Genomic DNA, 15,566 nt, shown 5'->3' with positions numbered 1-15,566 from the left:
CAGCGGATCCACCCTGGGATAGCCCCCCATCAGCGGATCCACCCTGGATAGCGCCCCATCAGCGGATCCACCCTGGATAGCCCCCCATCAGCGGATCCACCCTGGATAGCCCCCCATCAGCGGATCCACCCTGGGATAGCCCCCCATCAGCGGATCCACCCTGGGATAGCCCCCCATCAGCGGATCCACCCTGGATAGCCCCCCATCAGCGGATCCACCCTGGGATAGCCCCCCATCAGCGGATCCACCCTGGATAGCCCCCCATCAGCGGATCCACCCTGGGATAGCCCCCCATCAGCGGATCCACCCTGGATAGCCCCCCATCAGCGGATCCACCCTGGATAGCCCCCCATCAGCGGATCCACCCTGGGATAGCCCCCCATCAGCGGATCCACCCTGGATAACCCCCCATCAGCGGATCCACCCTGGGATAGCCCCCCATCAGCGGATCCACCCTGGATAGCGCCCCATCAGCGGATCCACCCTGGATAGCCCCCCATCAGCGGATCCACCCTGGATAGCCCCCCATCAGCGGATCCACCCTGGGATAGCCCTCCATCAGCGGATCCACCCTGGATAGCCCCCCATCAGCGGATCCACCCTGGGATAGCCCCCATCAGCGGATCCACCCTGGGATAGCCCCCCATCAGCGGATCCACCCTGGGATAGCCCCCCATCAGCGGATCCACCCTGGGATAGCCCCCCATCAGCGGATGCACCCTGGGATAGCCCCCCATCAGCGGATGCACCCTGGGATAGCCCCCCCATCAGCGGTTCCACCCTGGATAGCCCCCCATCAGCGGATCCACCCTGGGATAGCGTCCCATCAGCGGATCCACCCTGGGATAGCCCCCCATCAGCGGATCCACCCTGGATAGCCCCCCATCAGCGGATCCACCCTGGGATAGCGTCCCATCAGCAGATCCACCCTGGATAGCCCCACCATCAGCGGATCCACCCTGGGATAGCGTCCCATCAGCGGATCCACCCTGGATAGCGCCCCATCAGCGGATTCACCCTGGATAGCGCCCCATCAGCGGATCCACCCTGGGATAGCCCCCCATCAGCGGATCCACCCTGGGATAGCGTCCCATCAGCGGATCCACCCTGGGATAGCCCCCCATCAGCGGATTTACCCTGGGTAGCGCCCCATCAGCGGATCCACCCTCGATAGCCCCCCATCAGCGGATCCACCCTGGGATAGCGTCCCATCAGCGGATCCACCCTGGGATAGCCCCCCATCAGCGGATCCACCCTGGGATAGCGTCCCATCAGCGGATCCACCCTGGGATAGCCCCCCATCAGTGGATCCTCCCTGGGATAGCGTCCCATCAGCGGATCCACCCTGGGATAGCCCCCCATCAGCGGATCCACCCTGGATAGCCCCCCATCAGCGGATCCACCCTGGGATAGCGTCCCATCAGCGGATCCACCCTGGGATAGCCCCCCATCAGCGGATCCACCCTGGATAGCCCCCCATCAGCGGATCCACCCTGGGATAGCCCCCCCCCATCAGCGGATCCACCCTGGATAGCGCCCCATCAGCGGATTCACCCTGGATAGCACCCCATCAGCGGATCCACCCTGGATAACCCCCATCAGCGGATCTACCCTGGGATAGCCTCCCATCAGCGGATCCACCCTGGATAGCCCCCCATCAGCGGATCCACCCTGGGATAGCGTCCCATCAGCGGATCCACCCTGGGATAGCCCCCCATCAGCGGATTTACCCTGGGTAGCGCCCCATCAGCGGATCCACCCTGGATAGCCCCCCATCAGCGGATCCACCCTGGGATAGCCCCCCCATCAGCAGATCCACCCTGGATAGCCCCCCCCCATCAGCGGATCCACTCTGGATAGCCCCCCATCAGCGGATCCACCCTGGATAGCCCCCCATCAACGGATCCACCCTGGATAGCCCCCATCAGCGGATCCACCCTGGATAGCCCCCCATCAGCGGATCCACCCTGGATAACCCCCATCAGCGGATCCACCCTGAGATAGCCCCCCATCAGCAGATCCACCCTGGATAGCCCCCCATCAGCGGATCCACCCTGAGATACCCCCCATCAGCGAATCCACCCTGGATAGCCCCCCATCAGCGGATCCACCCTGGATAACCCCCATCAGCGGATGCACCCTGGGATAGCGCCCCATCAGCGGATGCACCCTGGGCAGCCCCCCATCAGCGGATCCACCCTGGGTAGCCCCCCATCAGCGGATCCACCCTGGATAGCGCCCCATCAGTGGATCCACCCTGGGTAGCCCCCCCATCAGCGGATCCATCCTAGGTAGCCCCCACATCAGCGGATCCACCCTGGGTAGCCCCCCCATCAGCGGATCCATCCTAGGTAGCCCCCACATCAGCGGATCCACCCTGTATAGCCCCCATCAGCGGATCCACCCTGGATAGCTCCCCATCAGTGGATCCACAGTGGGTAGCCCTCCCCCTATCAGCGGATCCCCCTTGGGTAGCCCTCCCCCCATCAGCAGATCCACCCTGGTAGCCCCCATCAGCGGATCCACCCTGGTAGCCCCCATCAGCGGATCCACCCTGGATAGCCCCGCATCAGCAGATCCACCCTGGATAGCCCCCCATCAGCGGATCCACCCTGGTAGCCCCCCATCAGCGGATCCGCCCTGGTAGCCCCCCATCAGCGGATCCGGCGGAGCTCTGTGAGGCCTCATTATCACCCGCGATTCTGTTTTACATCTGTACAGAACAACCCTTTTCCTGCTCCAGTTTTTAGCCATTTCGGGGCCGATTCATCCACTGATTTTTTTTCCACAAAATTCTGGAGTAAAATTACTTGAAATGTTGAAAAATGTGTACAAATAAACCCCAAAAACCCTAAATAGAAGCTCTCAGCGGACCGAATCTCAGTTCATTCGCTCTGCAGGCAGCGAGACACGATACGGAGGCCAGAAAAGGCAAACTGAATTTTTAAGAAAACCTAATTGCAAAAAATGATTTTTCACCCCAAATACTTGCATTTAAGTATACATTACCTAAATGAGAAGAGCTGTGACACAGCCCGGGAATCCACCATGAAGCCCCCAACGCCCCTTATGGCTCCTTACATCACACACCTCCGTGTCATGAGGCCTCTGGCTATGTGCACACGTTGCGGATTTGGCTGCGGATTCGCGGCTGTATTCCATGCGGTTTTCAGTACCATGTAACCCTATGGAAAACAAAATCCACAGTGCACATGCTGCGGAAAATTCCATGCAGAAACGCAGCTATTTATTTTCCGCAGCATGTCAATTCTTTGTGTGGATTCCGCAGTGTTTTACACCTGCTCCATAATTGGAATCTGCAGGTGTAAAAACGCAGGTGAAAACTGCACAAAAAGCACAGTAAATCCACAGGTAAAAGCAGGGCATTTTACCTGCACATTTTTCAGAATCTGCGCAGAAAAATCCGCACACGAATCCGCAATGTGGGCACATAGCCTTAGGGAGTACTTGCTTCCAATGTAACTGAACTGCAGTACCTAGGGACGGCCACTACACACTGAACGGTAGCCCCCTATCAGCGGATCCACCCTGGGATAGCCCCCTATCAGCGGATCCACCCTGGGATAGCCCCCCATCAGCGGATCCACCCTGGATAGCCCCCCATCAGCGGATCCACCCTGGGTAGCCCCCCATCAGCGGATCCACCCTGGGTAGCCCCCCCATCAGCGGATCCACCCTGGATAGCCCCCCATCAGCGGATTCACCCTGGATAGCCCCCCATCAGCGGATCCACCCTGGGTACTGAACTGCAGTACCTAGGGACGGCCACTACACACTGAACGGAGCTGTGCTATTTGTCTCCATTCACTGTTTACTTAGGGGCGGAAATACTTGATCGGTCGGTATGGTGGGTATTAGACCTCCAACGACCTGATGTGCAAGACCATCACTATGGATAAATCATGAACATAGCCTTTGTAGTGCCCATTTATCTCCTCCCAGTAGATACTGTTTTTGTGCTTTTATTCTTTTCATCCTGATGACAGCCATTTGTGAACTGTTGTTGCAGGACTAACTGTAATTTTCAATTGCTTCATTCACTTTACCTTATATTGTATTGAAACAAAGGATGGGGGGAGGGATTCCCACTATTGCTTTTGGGGGTTTTATTTTTACAGGATTTACTGTATAGTAAAAATGACCTGCTAACTTCATTCTGCAGGTCAGTACAATTTCAACAATAATTTATATTTTCTTTTTATTTCACTTTTAAAAAGTTAAACTAATTTGGTTTGTGTTACTTGTTTTTTTTTGGCAACAGCTATTTCAGTTTCATATATCTAATAACTGTTGGACACAGTAATGTTTCTGCCTTGAAATGAGGTTTATTGTACTAACAGAAAATGTGCAATCTGCATTCAAACAAAATTTGACAGGTGCATAAGTATGGGCACCCCACCAGAAAAGTGACATTAATATTTAGTAGATCTTCCTTTTGCAAAAATAACAGCCTCTAGTCGCTTCCTGTAGCTTTTAAAGAGTTCCTGGATCCTGGATGAAGGCATTTGTGACCATTAGGGTTGAGCGAAACGGGTCGAACATTTTCAAAAGTCGCCGACTTTTGGCTAAGTCGGGGTTTCATGAAACCCGATCCGACCCCTGTGCGGGGTCGGCCATGCGGTACGCGACTTTCGCGCCAAAGTCGCGTTTCAATGACGCGAAAAGCGCCATTTCTCAGCCAATGAAGGTAAACGCAGAGTGTGGGCAGCGTGATGACATAGGTCCTGGTCCCCACCATCTTAGAGAAGGGCATTGCAGTGATTGGCTTGCTGTCTGCGACGTCACAGGGGCTATAAAGAGGCGTTCCCGCCGACCGCCATCTTACTGCTGCTGATCTGAGCTTAGGGAGAGGTTGCTGCCGCTTTGTCAGAAGCAGGGATAGCGTTAGGCAGGGTCCATTAACCACAAAACCGCTTGTGCTGCAGCGATTTGCACTGTCCAACACCACCCTCGGTGTGCAGGGACAGTGGAAGTTTTTTTTTTTTTTTTTTTTCCCCTCAGCGCTGTAGCTCATTGGGCTGCCCTAGAAGGCTCCCTGATAGCTGCATTGCTGTGTGTACGCCGCTGTGCAAACCAACTGCTTTTTTCAAAGCACAAATCCTCTTGTTCCTTCCTTTCTGCACAGCTATCTTTTTTGTTTGTCCACACTTTTTATTTCATTTGTGCATCAGTCCACTCCTTATTGCTGCCTGCCATACCTGGCTGAGATTACTGCAGGCAGGGAGATAGTAATTGTAGGACATTCCCTGTTTTTTTTTTTTTTTTTTTTTTGGTGGGAGATTAAGATTGGCAATTTGGCATTTCTGCTAGAGTGCCATCCCTGTGTGTGCCATCTCTCTCACATAGTGGGCCATAGAAAGCCTTTTCATTTTTCTGTATTTTTTTTTGTGGGGTGTATAAATTCTCCCTGATAAAAATACAGTGGGAGATTAATATTGGCCTTTGGGCTTGTGTGCCAGTCCTGAGTGTGCCATCTCTCTCACAAATAGTGGGCCATAGAAAGCCTATTTATTTTTTTTTTTGGTTTTATAAATTCTCCCTGAAAAAAAGGGAGATTAATATTGGCCTCTGGGCTTGTGTGCCAGTCCTGAGCGTGCCATCTGTGCCAGCCCTGAGCGTGCCATCTCTCTCACAAATAGTGGGCCATAGAAAGCCTATTTAATTTTTTTTTTTGTTTTATAAATTTTCCCTGAAAAAAGGGAGATTAATATTGGCCTCTGGGCTTGTGTGCCAGTTGTGAGCGTGCCATCTGTGCCAGTCCTGAGCGTGCCATCTCTCTCACAAATAGTGGGCCATAGAAAGCCTATTTAAATATTTTTTTGGTTTTATAAATTCTCCCAGAAAAAAAGGGAGATTAATATTGGCCTCTGGGCTTGTGTGCCAGTCCTGAGCGTGCCATCTGTGCCAGCCAGCCCTGAGCGTGCCATCTCTCTCACAAATAGTGGGCCATAGAAAGCCTATTTAATTTTTTTTTTTGTTTTATAAATTTTCCCTGAAAAAAGGGAGATTAATATTGGCCTCTGGGCTTGTGTGCCAGTTGTGAGCGTGCCATCTGTGCCAGTCCTGAGCGTGCCATCTCTCTCACAAATAGTGGGCCATAGAAAGCCTATTTAAATATTTTTTTGGTTTTATAAATTCTCCCAGAAAAAAAGGGAGATTAATATTGGCCTCTGGGCTTGTGTGCCAGTCCTGAGCGTGCCATCTGTGCCAGCCAGCCCTGAGCGTGCCATCTCTCTCACAAATAGTGGGCCATAGAAAGCCTATTTAATTTTTTTTTTTGTTTTATCAATTTTCCCTGAAAAAAGGGAGATTAATATTGGCCTCTGGGCTTGTGTGCCAGTTGTGAGCGTGCCATCTGTGCCAGTCCTGAGCGTGCCATCTCTCTCACAAATAGTGGGCCATAGAAAGCCTATTTAAATATTTTTTTGGTTTTATAAATTCTCCCAGAAAAAAAGGGAGATTAATATTGGCCTCTGGGCTTCTGTGCCAGTCCTGAGCGTGCCATCTGTGCCAGTCCTGAGCGTCCCATCTCTCTCACAAATAGTGGGCCATAGAAAGCCTATTTTATTTTTTTTTTGGGTTTTAGAAATTCTCCCTGAAAAAAGGGAGATTAATATTGGCCTCTGGGCTTGTGTGCCAGTTGTGAGCGTGCCATCTGTGCCAGTCCTGAGCGTGCCATCTCTCTCACAAATAGTGGGCCATAGAAAGCCTATTTAAATATTTTTTTGGTTTTATAAATTCTCCCAGAAAAAAAGGGAGATTAATATTGGCCTCTGGGCTTCTGTGCCAGTCCTGAGCGTGCCATCTGTGCCAGTCCTGAGCGTCCCATCTCTCTCACAAATAGTGGGCCATAGAAAGCCTATTTTATTTTTTTTTTGGGTTTCAGAAATTCTCCCTGGAAAAAAAAAGGGAGATTAATATTGCCCTTTGGGCTTGTGTGCCAGTACTAAGCGTTCCATCTCTCTCTCTCTCTCTCTCAGTCAGTGGGCCATAGAACGCATATTTTTGGTTTTATTTGTTTTCTAAATTCTCCCTGAAAAAATCATTTTATTTTATTTGGTTTCTAAATTCTTCCTGATAAAATCATATTTTTTTTATTATTTTTATTTCTAAAGTCTCCCTGAAAAAAAAAAAAAAAAAACAACCAAAAAAACAGTGGGAGATTAATATTGGCCTTTCTGCTTGTGTGCCAGTCTTGACTCCTGGGTGTGCCATCTCTCTCTCTCTCTCTCTCTCTCTCTCTCTCCAATTGTGGTCCATAGAAAGCCTATATTTTTTTTCCTTGATTTGGGTTCTAAAATCTACCAGAGAAAATAACTACATCAATCATTGGTAGAAAAATATTGGCCTCTGGGTTTGTGTGCCACTCCTGACTCCTGTGTGCGTCATCTCTCAGTCAGTGGGCCATAGAACGCCTATTTTTGGTTTTATTTGTTTTCTAAATTCTCCCTGAAAAAATCATTTTATTTTATTTGGTTTCTAAATTCTTCCTGATAAAATCATATTTTTTTTATTATTTTTTTTTCTAAAGTCTCCCTGAAAAAAAAAAAAAAAAACAGTGGGAGATTAATATTGGCCTTTCTGCTTGTGTGCCAGTCTTGACTCCTGGGTGCGTCATCTCTCAGTCAGTGGGCCATAGAACGCCTATTTTTGGTTTTATTTGTTTTATAAATTCTCCCTGAAAAAATCATTTTATTTTATTTGGTTTCTAAATTCTTCCTGATAAAATCATATTTTTTTTATTATTTTTTTTTCTAAAGTCTCCCTGAAAAAAAAAAAAAAAAAACAACCAAAAAAAACAGTGGGAGATTAATATTGGCCTTTCTGCTTGTGTGCCAGTCTTGACTCCTGGGTGCGTCATCTCTCAGTCAGTGGGCCATAGAACGCCTATTTTTGGTTTTATTTGTTTTATAAATTCTCCCTGAAAAAATCATTTTATTTTATTTGGTTTCTAAATTCTTCCTGATAAAATCATATTTTTTTTATTATTTTTTTTTCTAAAGTCTCCCTGAAAAAAAAAAAAAAAAAAACAACCAAAAAAAACAGTGGGAGATTAATATTGGCCTTTCTGCTTGTGTGCCAGTCTTGACTCCTGGGTGTGCCATCTCTCTCTCTCTCTCTCTCTCTCTCTCTCTCTCTCTCTCTCTCCAATTGTGGTCCATAGAAAGCCTATATTTTTTTTCCTTGATTTGGGTTCTAAAATCTACCAGAGAAAATAACTACATCAATCATTGGTAGAAAAATATTGGCCTCTGGGTTTGTGTGCCACTCCTGACTCCTGTGTGCGTCATCTCTCAGTCAGTGGGCCATAGAACGCCTATTTTTGTTTTTATTTGTTTTATAAATTCTCCCTGAAAAAATCATTTTATTTTATTTGGTTTCTAAATTCTTCCTGATAAAATCATATTTTTTTTATTATTTTTTTTTCTAAAGTCTCCCTGAAAAAAAAAAAAAAAAAAAAAAAAAAAAACAGTGGGAGATTAATATTGGCCTTTCTGCTTGTGTGCCAGTCTTGACTCCTGGGTGTGCCATCTCTCTCTCTCTCTCCAATTGTGGTCCATAGAAAGCCTACATTTTTTTTCCTTGATTTGGGTTCCAAAATCTACCAGAGAAAATAACTCCATCAATCATTGGTAGAAAAATATTGGCCTCTGGGCTTGTGTGCCACTCCTGATTCCTGTGTGCGTCATCTCTCACTCAGTGGCCCATAGAAAGCATATAGTTTGTTACATTTGTTTTCTAAATTCTCCCTGCAAAAATCTATTTTTTTTTTTTTGGGGGGTTTCTAAAGTGTTCCTGAAAAAAATAAAAATAAAAAAAAAATAATAGTGTGACATTAATATTAACATTTGTGCTTCAGTGACAGTCCTGCGTGTGGGGCATCTCTCTAATTTGCAGCCACCAAAAAAAGAGTGTGTAACATTGGGCCTGATTTTCGCTGTGGTCTCACCAACCTGTAAAGGGGTAGCTAAATCATACTGAAGTTATAGCTCACCGTGTAAGTTGTGTGACTGCAACAAATAACGTTAGTTTGGTTACGTTTTTAAAACAATGAGGAAGTCTAGTGGAAGAGGTCGTGGCCGGGGGCGTTCATTGTCAGCTGGTAATGAGGGTAGTGGTAGTGGTGGAGCATCAGGTGGTCGTGGGGGAAAAAATATTGCACCTAAGTCTGGAGCTGTGGAGCCAGGTTCGTCGTCCGGCTACACAAGGCCTCGAACGCTCCCTTTTCTGGGATTAGGAAAACCGCTTTTAAAGCCGGAGCAGCAAGAGCAAGTTTTGGCTTATCTTGCTGACTCAGCCTCTAGCTCTTTTGCCTCATCTCGTGAAACTGGTAAAAGTAAAAGCAGCGCGTCGTTAGTGGATGTTCACGGTCAGGGACAAGTCACTTCCTTGTCCTCTTCAGCAAAAACAACAACAGAGAAGAATGCAGCAGGCGACACAACGGGTTACTCCATGGAGCTCTTTACACATACCGTCCCTGGCTTAGAAAGTGAAGCAGTTAACAGTCCATGCCCATTACAAATTGAATCTGACATGGAGTGCACTGACGCACAGCCACAGCCAGACTACTATGCTGGTCCTTTGACTCAGACCACAACATTGCCCTCGCAGGGTGCTGATCAAGAATCAGACCCTGATGAGACTATGTTGCCCCATCACGAACGCTATACCACCGAACGACACGGTGACACAGACGAAGTTGCGCAGGAGGTACAAGAAGAGTTATTAGATGACCCAGTTCTTGACCCCGATTGGCAGCCATTGGGGGAACAGGGTGCAGGCGGCAGCAGTTCTGAAGCAGAGGAGGAGGAGGGGCCGCAGCAGGCATCAACATCGCCACAGGTTCCATCTGCCGGGCCCGTATCTTGCCCAAAACGCGTGGCAAAGCCAAAACCTGGTGGAGGACAGCGTGGCCATCCGGTTAAAGCTCAGTCTGCAATGCCTGAAAAGGTATCCGATGCTAGAAAGAGTGCAGTCTGGCATTTTTTTAAACAACATCCAATTGATCAGCGCAAAGTCATCTGTCAAAAATGTTCTACTTCCTTAAGCAGAGGTCAGAATCTGAAAAGTCTCAATACTAGTTGCATGCATAGACATTTAACCACCATGCATTTGAAAGCTTGGACTAACTACCAAACGTCCCTTAAGGTTGTTGCACCCTCGGCCAATGAAGCTAGTCATCAACGCAACATCCCTTCCGGCAGTGTAGGACCACCATTTAGCGCACCACCTGCTGTATCTGTGCAGGTATCTTTGCCAGGCCAAAGCAGTCAGGGTCAGGGAATCACCAGTTTCGTAGTAGGAAACACTGCATCTAGGGCACCGGCGGCAACAATACCATCTCCCACCGTCTCTCAGTCTGCCATGTCCACCGGCACCCCCGCTAGTTCCACGATCTCCAGCTCTCCAGTCCAGCTCACCCTACATGAGACTATGGTTAGAAAAAGGAAATACTTAGCCTCGCATCCGCGTACACAGGGTTTGAACGCCCACATAGCTAGACTAATCTCGTTAAGAGATGATGCCCTACCGGTTAGTTGAAAGCGAAGCTTTCAAAGACCTGATGGACTACGCTGTACCACGCTACGAGCTACCCAGTCGACACTTTTTTTCCAGAAAAGCCATCCCAGCCCTCCACCAGCATGTTAAAGAGCGCATCGTCCATGCACTCAGGCAATCTGTGAGCACAAAGGTGCACCTGACAACAGATGCATGGACCAGTAGGCATGGCCAGGGACGTTACGTGTCCATCACGGCACACTGGGTAAATGTGGTGGATTCAGGGTCCACAGGGGACAGCAAGTTTGGGACAGTTCTGCCTAGCCCACGGTCTAGTAAACAGTTGTCTGTAGCCGTTCGCACCCCCTCCTCCTCCTCCTCCTCGTCCTCCTGCAGAAGCAAGAGCTCGTCCACAGACCGCAGTCGCACAAACACTCCATCCGCACCTGCCACTGTTGCACACCAGGTCTCCCATTATGGGGCAGCTACTGGCATACGTCAGCAGGCTGTATTGGCTATGAAGTGTTTGGGCGACAATAGACACACCGCGGAAGTTCTGTCCGAGTTCTTGCAGCAAGAAACGCAGTCGTGGCTGGGCACTGTAGATCTTGAGGCAGGCAAGGTAGTGAGTGATAACGGAAGGAATTTCATGGCTGCCATCTCCCTTTCCCAACTGAAACACATTCCTTGCCTGGCTCACACCTTAAACCTGGTGGTGCAGTGCTTCCTGAAAAGTTATCCGGGGTTATCCGACCTGCTCCTCAAAGTGCGTGGACTTTGCGCACATATCCGCCGTTCGCCTGTACACTCCAGCCGTATGCAGACCTATCAGCGTTCTTTGAACCTTCCCCAGCATCGCCTAATCATAGACGTTGCAACAAGGTGGAACTCAACACTGCACATGCTTCAGAGACTGTGCGAACAGAGGCGGGCTGTTATGTTTTTGTGGGAGGATACACATACACGGGCAGGCAGTAGGATGGCAGACATGGAGTTGTCAGGTGTGCAGTGGTCGAAGATTCAAGACATGTGTCAAGTCCTTCAGTGTTTTGAGGAATGCACACGGCTGGTTAGTGCAGACAACGCCATAATAAGCATGAGCATCCCCCTAATGCGTCTGCTGATGCAAAGTTTGACGCACATAAAGGATCAGGCGTCTGCACCAGAGGAAGAGGAAAGCCTTGATGACAGTCAGCGATTGTCTGGTCAGGGCAGTGTACATGACGAGGTACCGGGCGAAGAGGAGGTGGAGGATGATGGGGATGAGTATATTTTTAATGAGGAAGCTTTCCCGGGGGCACGGGAAATTGGTGGCGTGGCAAGGCCGGGTTCTGGTTTTTTGAGGGACACAAGTGACGTAGATTTGCCTGCAACTGCCCCTCAACCAAGCACAACCGCAGATTTGACAACGGGAACTTTGGCCCACATGGCGGATTATGCCTTGCGTATCCTCAAAAGGGACACACGCATTACAAAAATGATGAACGATGACGATTACTGGTTGGCCTGCCTCCTTGATCCTCGCTATAAAGGCAAATTGCAAAATATTATGCCACATGAGAACTTGGAACTAATATTAGCAACAAAACAATCAACTCTTGTTGACCGTTTGCTTCTGGCATTCCCTGCACACAGCGCCCGTGATCGTTCTCACACGAGCTCCAGGGGCCAGCAGACCAGAGGTGTTAGAGGGGCAGAAATCAGAAGTGGCGTTGGACAGAGGGGTTTTCTGACCAGGTTGTGGAGTGATTTTTCTATGACCGCAGACAGGACAGGTACTGCAGCATCAATTCAAAGTGACAGGAGACAACATTTGTCCAGTATGGTTACAAACTATTTTTCATCCCTTATCGACGTTCTCCCTCAACCGTCATTCCCATTTGATTACTGGGCATCCAAATTAGACACCTGGCCAGAATTGGCAGAATATGCATTGCAGGAGCTTGCTTGCCCGGCAGCTAGTGTCCTATCAGAAAGAGTATTCAGTGCTGCAGGTTCAATACTAACAGAAAAAAGGACTCGTCTGGCTACCCAAAATGTAGATGATCTAACCTTCATTAAAATGAACCACAACTGGATTTCAAAATCTTTTGCCCCACCCTGCCCGGCTGACACCTAGCTTTCCTATGAAAAGGTCTTGCCTGTGGACTATTCTGAATGACTTTTCCAATCTCGTAATTTTCTTCACCTGATTGTCCAGCATACGACATGTTTCCACCTCACGAAATGGCCAAACTCCCCACACGGGGCCGTGCTATCGCCACTTTGCGCTTGGACCCTTGAGAGTGCTGTTTGTCTGAAGAGGTGGGTGTGGCCGCTTTTGGTCGACGGCACTGCCACTGGGTCCCTCATAGTACAATAAAGTGTCTCTGGCGGTGGTGGTGCGCACCCAACGTCAGACACACCGTTGTAATATGAGGGGCCCTGTGCCTGTACCGCCGGCCACAAGACAGTTCCCCCCCCCAGCTCAAACAGTGCTCTACCACTAGCAAAATTATCTCTCACAGCTTCACCAATGTGTAGTCTAGCCGCTGACATCCTTCAATGCCTGGCACTGACAATACCATTGTTTTGACATTTTTGTTATGTTAGGCCTTCGAAGCCTGTCTGCGGTCCCTTCTTTCTACAACTACTACACTGACCAGGCCACTGCTGGCCGTGTTACCCTGGAACCAATTTAAAAGTGCCTACAGTCAGCCCAATTTTGTTATGTTAGGCCTTCGAAGACTGTCTGCCGTCACTCCTTCCACTAGACTTCCACTGACCATACACTGCTGCCCATGTACCCCTGGAACCAATTTAAAGTGCCTACAGCCAGCCCAATTTTGTTATGTTAGGCCTTCGAAGCCTGTCTGCGGTCACTCCTTCCACTAGACTTCCACTGACCAGACCACTGCTGCCCGTGTACCCCTGGAACCAATTTAAAAGTGCCTACAGCCAGCCCAAGTTTGTTATGTTAGGCCTTGGAAGCCTGTCTGCGGTCACTCCTTCCACTAGACTTCCACTGACCAGACCACTGCTGCCCGTGTACCCCTGGAACCAATTTAAAAGTGCCTACAGCCAGCCCAAGTTTGTTATGTTAGGCCTTGGAAGCCTGTCTGCGGTCACTCCTTCCACTAGACTTCCACTGACCAGACCACTGCTGCCCGTGTACCCCTGGAACCAATTTAAAAGTGCCTACAGCCAGCCCAAGTTTGTTATGTTAGGCCTTGGAAGCCTGTCTGCGGTCACTCCTTCCACTAGACTTCCACTGACCAGACCACTGCTGCCCGTGTACCCCTGGAACCAATTTAAAAGTGCCTACAGCCAGCCCAAGTTTGTTATGTTAGGCCTTGGAAGCCTGTCTGCGGTCACTCCTTCCACTAGACTTCCACTGACCAGACCACTGCTGCCCGTGTACCCCTGGAACCAATTTAAAAGTGCCTACAGCCAGCCCAAGTTTGTTATGTTAGGCCTTGGAAGCCTGTCTGCGGTCACTCCTTCCACTAGACTTCCACTGACCAGACCACTGCTGCCCGTGTACCCCTGGAACCAATTTAAAAGTGCCTACAGCCAGCCCAAGTTTGTTATGTTAGGCCTTCTAAGCCTGTCTGCGGTCCATTCTTTCAACTACTACTACACTGACCAGGTCACTGCTGCCCGTGTACCCCTGGAACCAATTTAAAATTGCCTACAGCCAGCCCAATTTTTTTATTTTAGGCCTTCGATGCCTGTCTGCGGTCCATTCTTTCAACTACTACTACACTGACCAGGTCACTGCTGTCCGTGTACCCCTGGAACCAATTTAAAATTGCCTACAGCCATGTGTTATTATTTTAGGCCTTCGATGCCTGTCTGCGGTCACTCCTTCCACTAGGCCTCCACTGACCACACCACTGCTGTCCGTGTACCCCTGGAACCAATTTAAAATTGCCTACAGCCATGTGTTATTATTTTAGGCCTTCGATGCCTGTCTGCGGTCACTCCTTCCACTAGGCCTCCACTGACCACACCACTGCTGTCCGTGTACCCCTGGAACCAATTTAAAATTGCCTACAGCCAGCCCAATTTTTTTATTTTAGGCCTTCGATGCCTGTCTGCGGTCCATTCTTTCAACTACTACTACACTGACCAGGTCACTGCTGTCCGTGTACCCCTGGAACCAATTTAAAATTGCCTACAGCCATGTGTTATTATTTTAGGCCTTCGATGCCTGTCTGCGGTCACTCCTTCCACTAGGCCTCCACTGACCACACCACTGCTGTCCGTGTACCCCTGGAACCAATTTAAAATTGCCTACAGCCATGTGTTATTATTTTAGGCCTTCGATGCCTGTCTGCGGTCACTCCTTCCACTAGGCCTCCACTGACCACACCACTGCTGTCCGTGTACCCCTGGAACCAATTTAAAATTGCCTACAGCCAGCCCAATTTTTTTATTTTAGGCCTTCGATGCCTGTCTGCGGTCCATTCTTTCAACTACTACTACACTGACCAGGTCACTGCTGTCCGTGTACCCCTGGAACCAATTTAAAATTGCCTACAGCCATGTGTTATTATTTTAGGCCTTCGATGCCTGTCTGCGGTCACTCCTTCCACTAGGCCTCCACTGACCACACCACTGCTGTCCGTGTACCCCTGGAACCAATTTAAAATTGCCTACAGCCATGTGTTATTATTTTAGGCCTTCGATGCCTGTCTGCGGTCACTCCTTCCACTAGGCCTCCACTGACCACACCACTGCTGCCCGTGTACCCCTGGAACCAATTTAAAATTGCCTACAGCCAGCCCAATTTTTTTATTTTAGGCCTTCGATGCCTGTCTGCGGTCCATTCTTTCAACTACTACTACACTGACCAGGTCACTGCTGTCCGTGTACCCCTGGAACCAATTTAAAATTGCCTACAGCCATGTGTTATTATTTTAGGCCTTCGATGCCTGTCTGCGGTCACTCCTTCCACTAGGCCTCCACTGACCACACCACTGCTGTCCGTGTACCCCTGGAACCAATTTAAAATTGCCTACAGCCATGTGTTATTATTTTAGGCCTTCGATGCCTGTCTGCGG

Source organism: Ranitomeya imitator, chromosome 1, assembly GCF_032444005.1.
Source record: "Ranitomeya imitator isolate aRanImi1 chromosome 1, aRanImi1.pri, whole genome shotgun sequence".
In the NCBI taxonomy this organism is placed as follows: Eukaryota; Metazoa; Chordata; class Amphibia; order Anura; family Dendrobatidae; genus Ranitomeya; species Ranitomeya imitator.
This window is presented reverse-complemented; position numbering follows the sequence as displayed.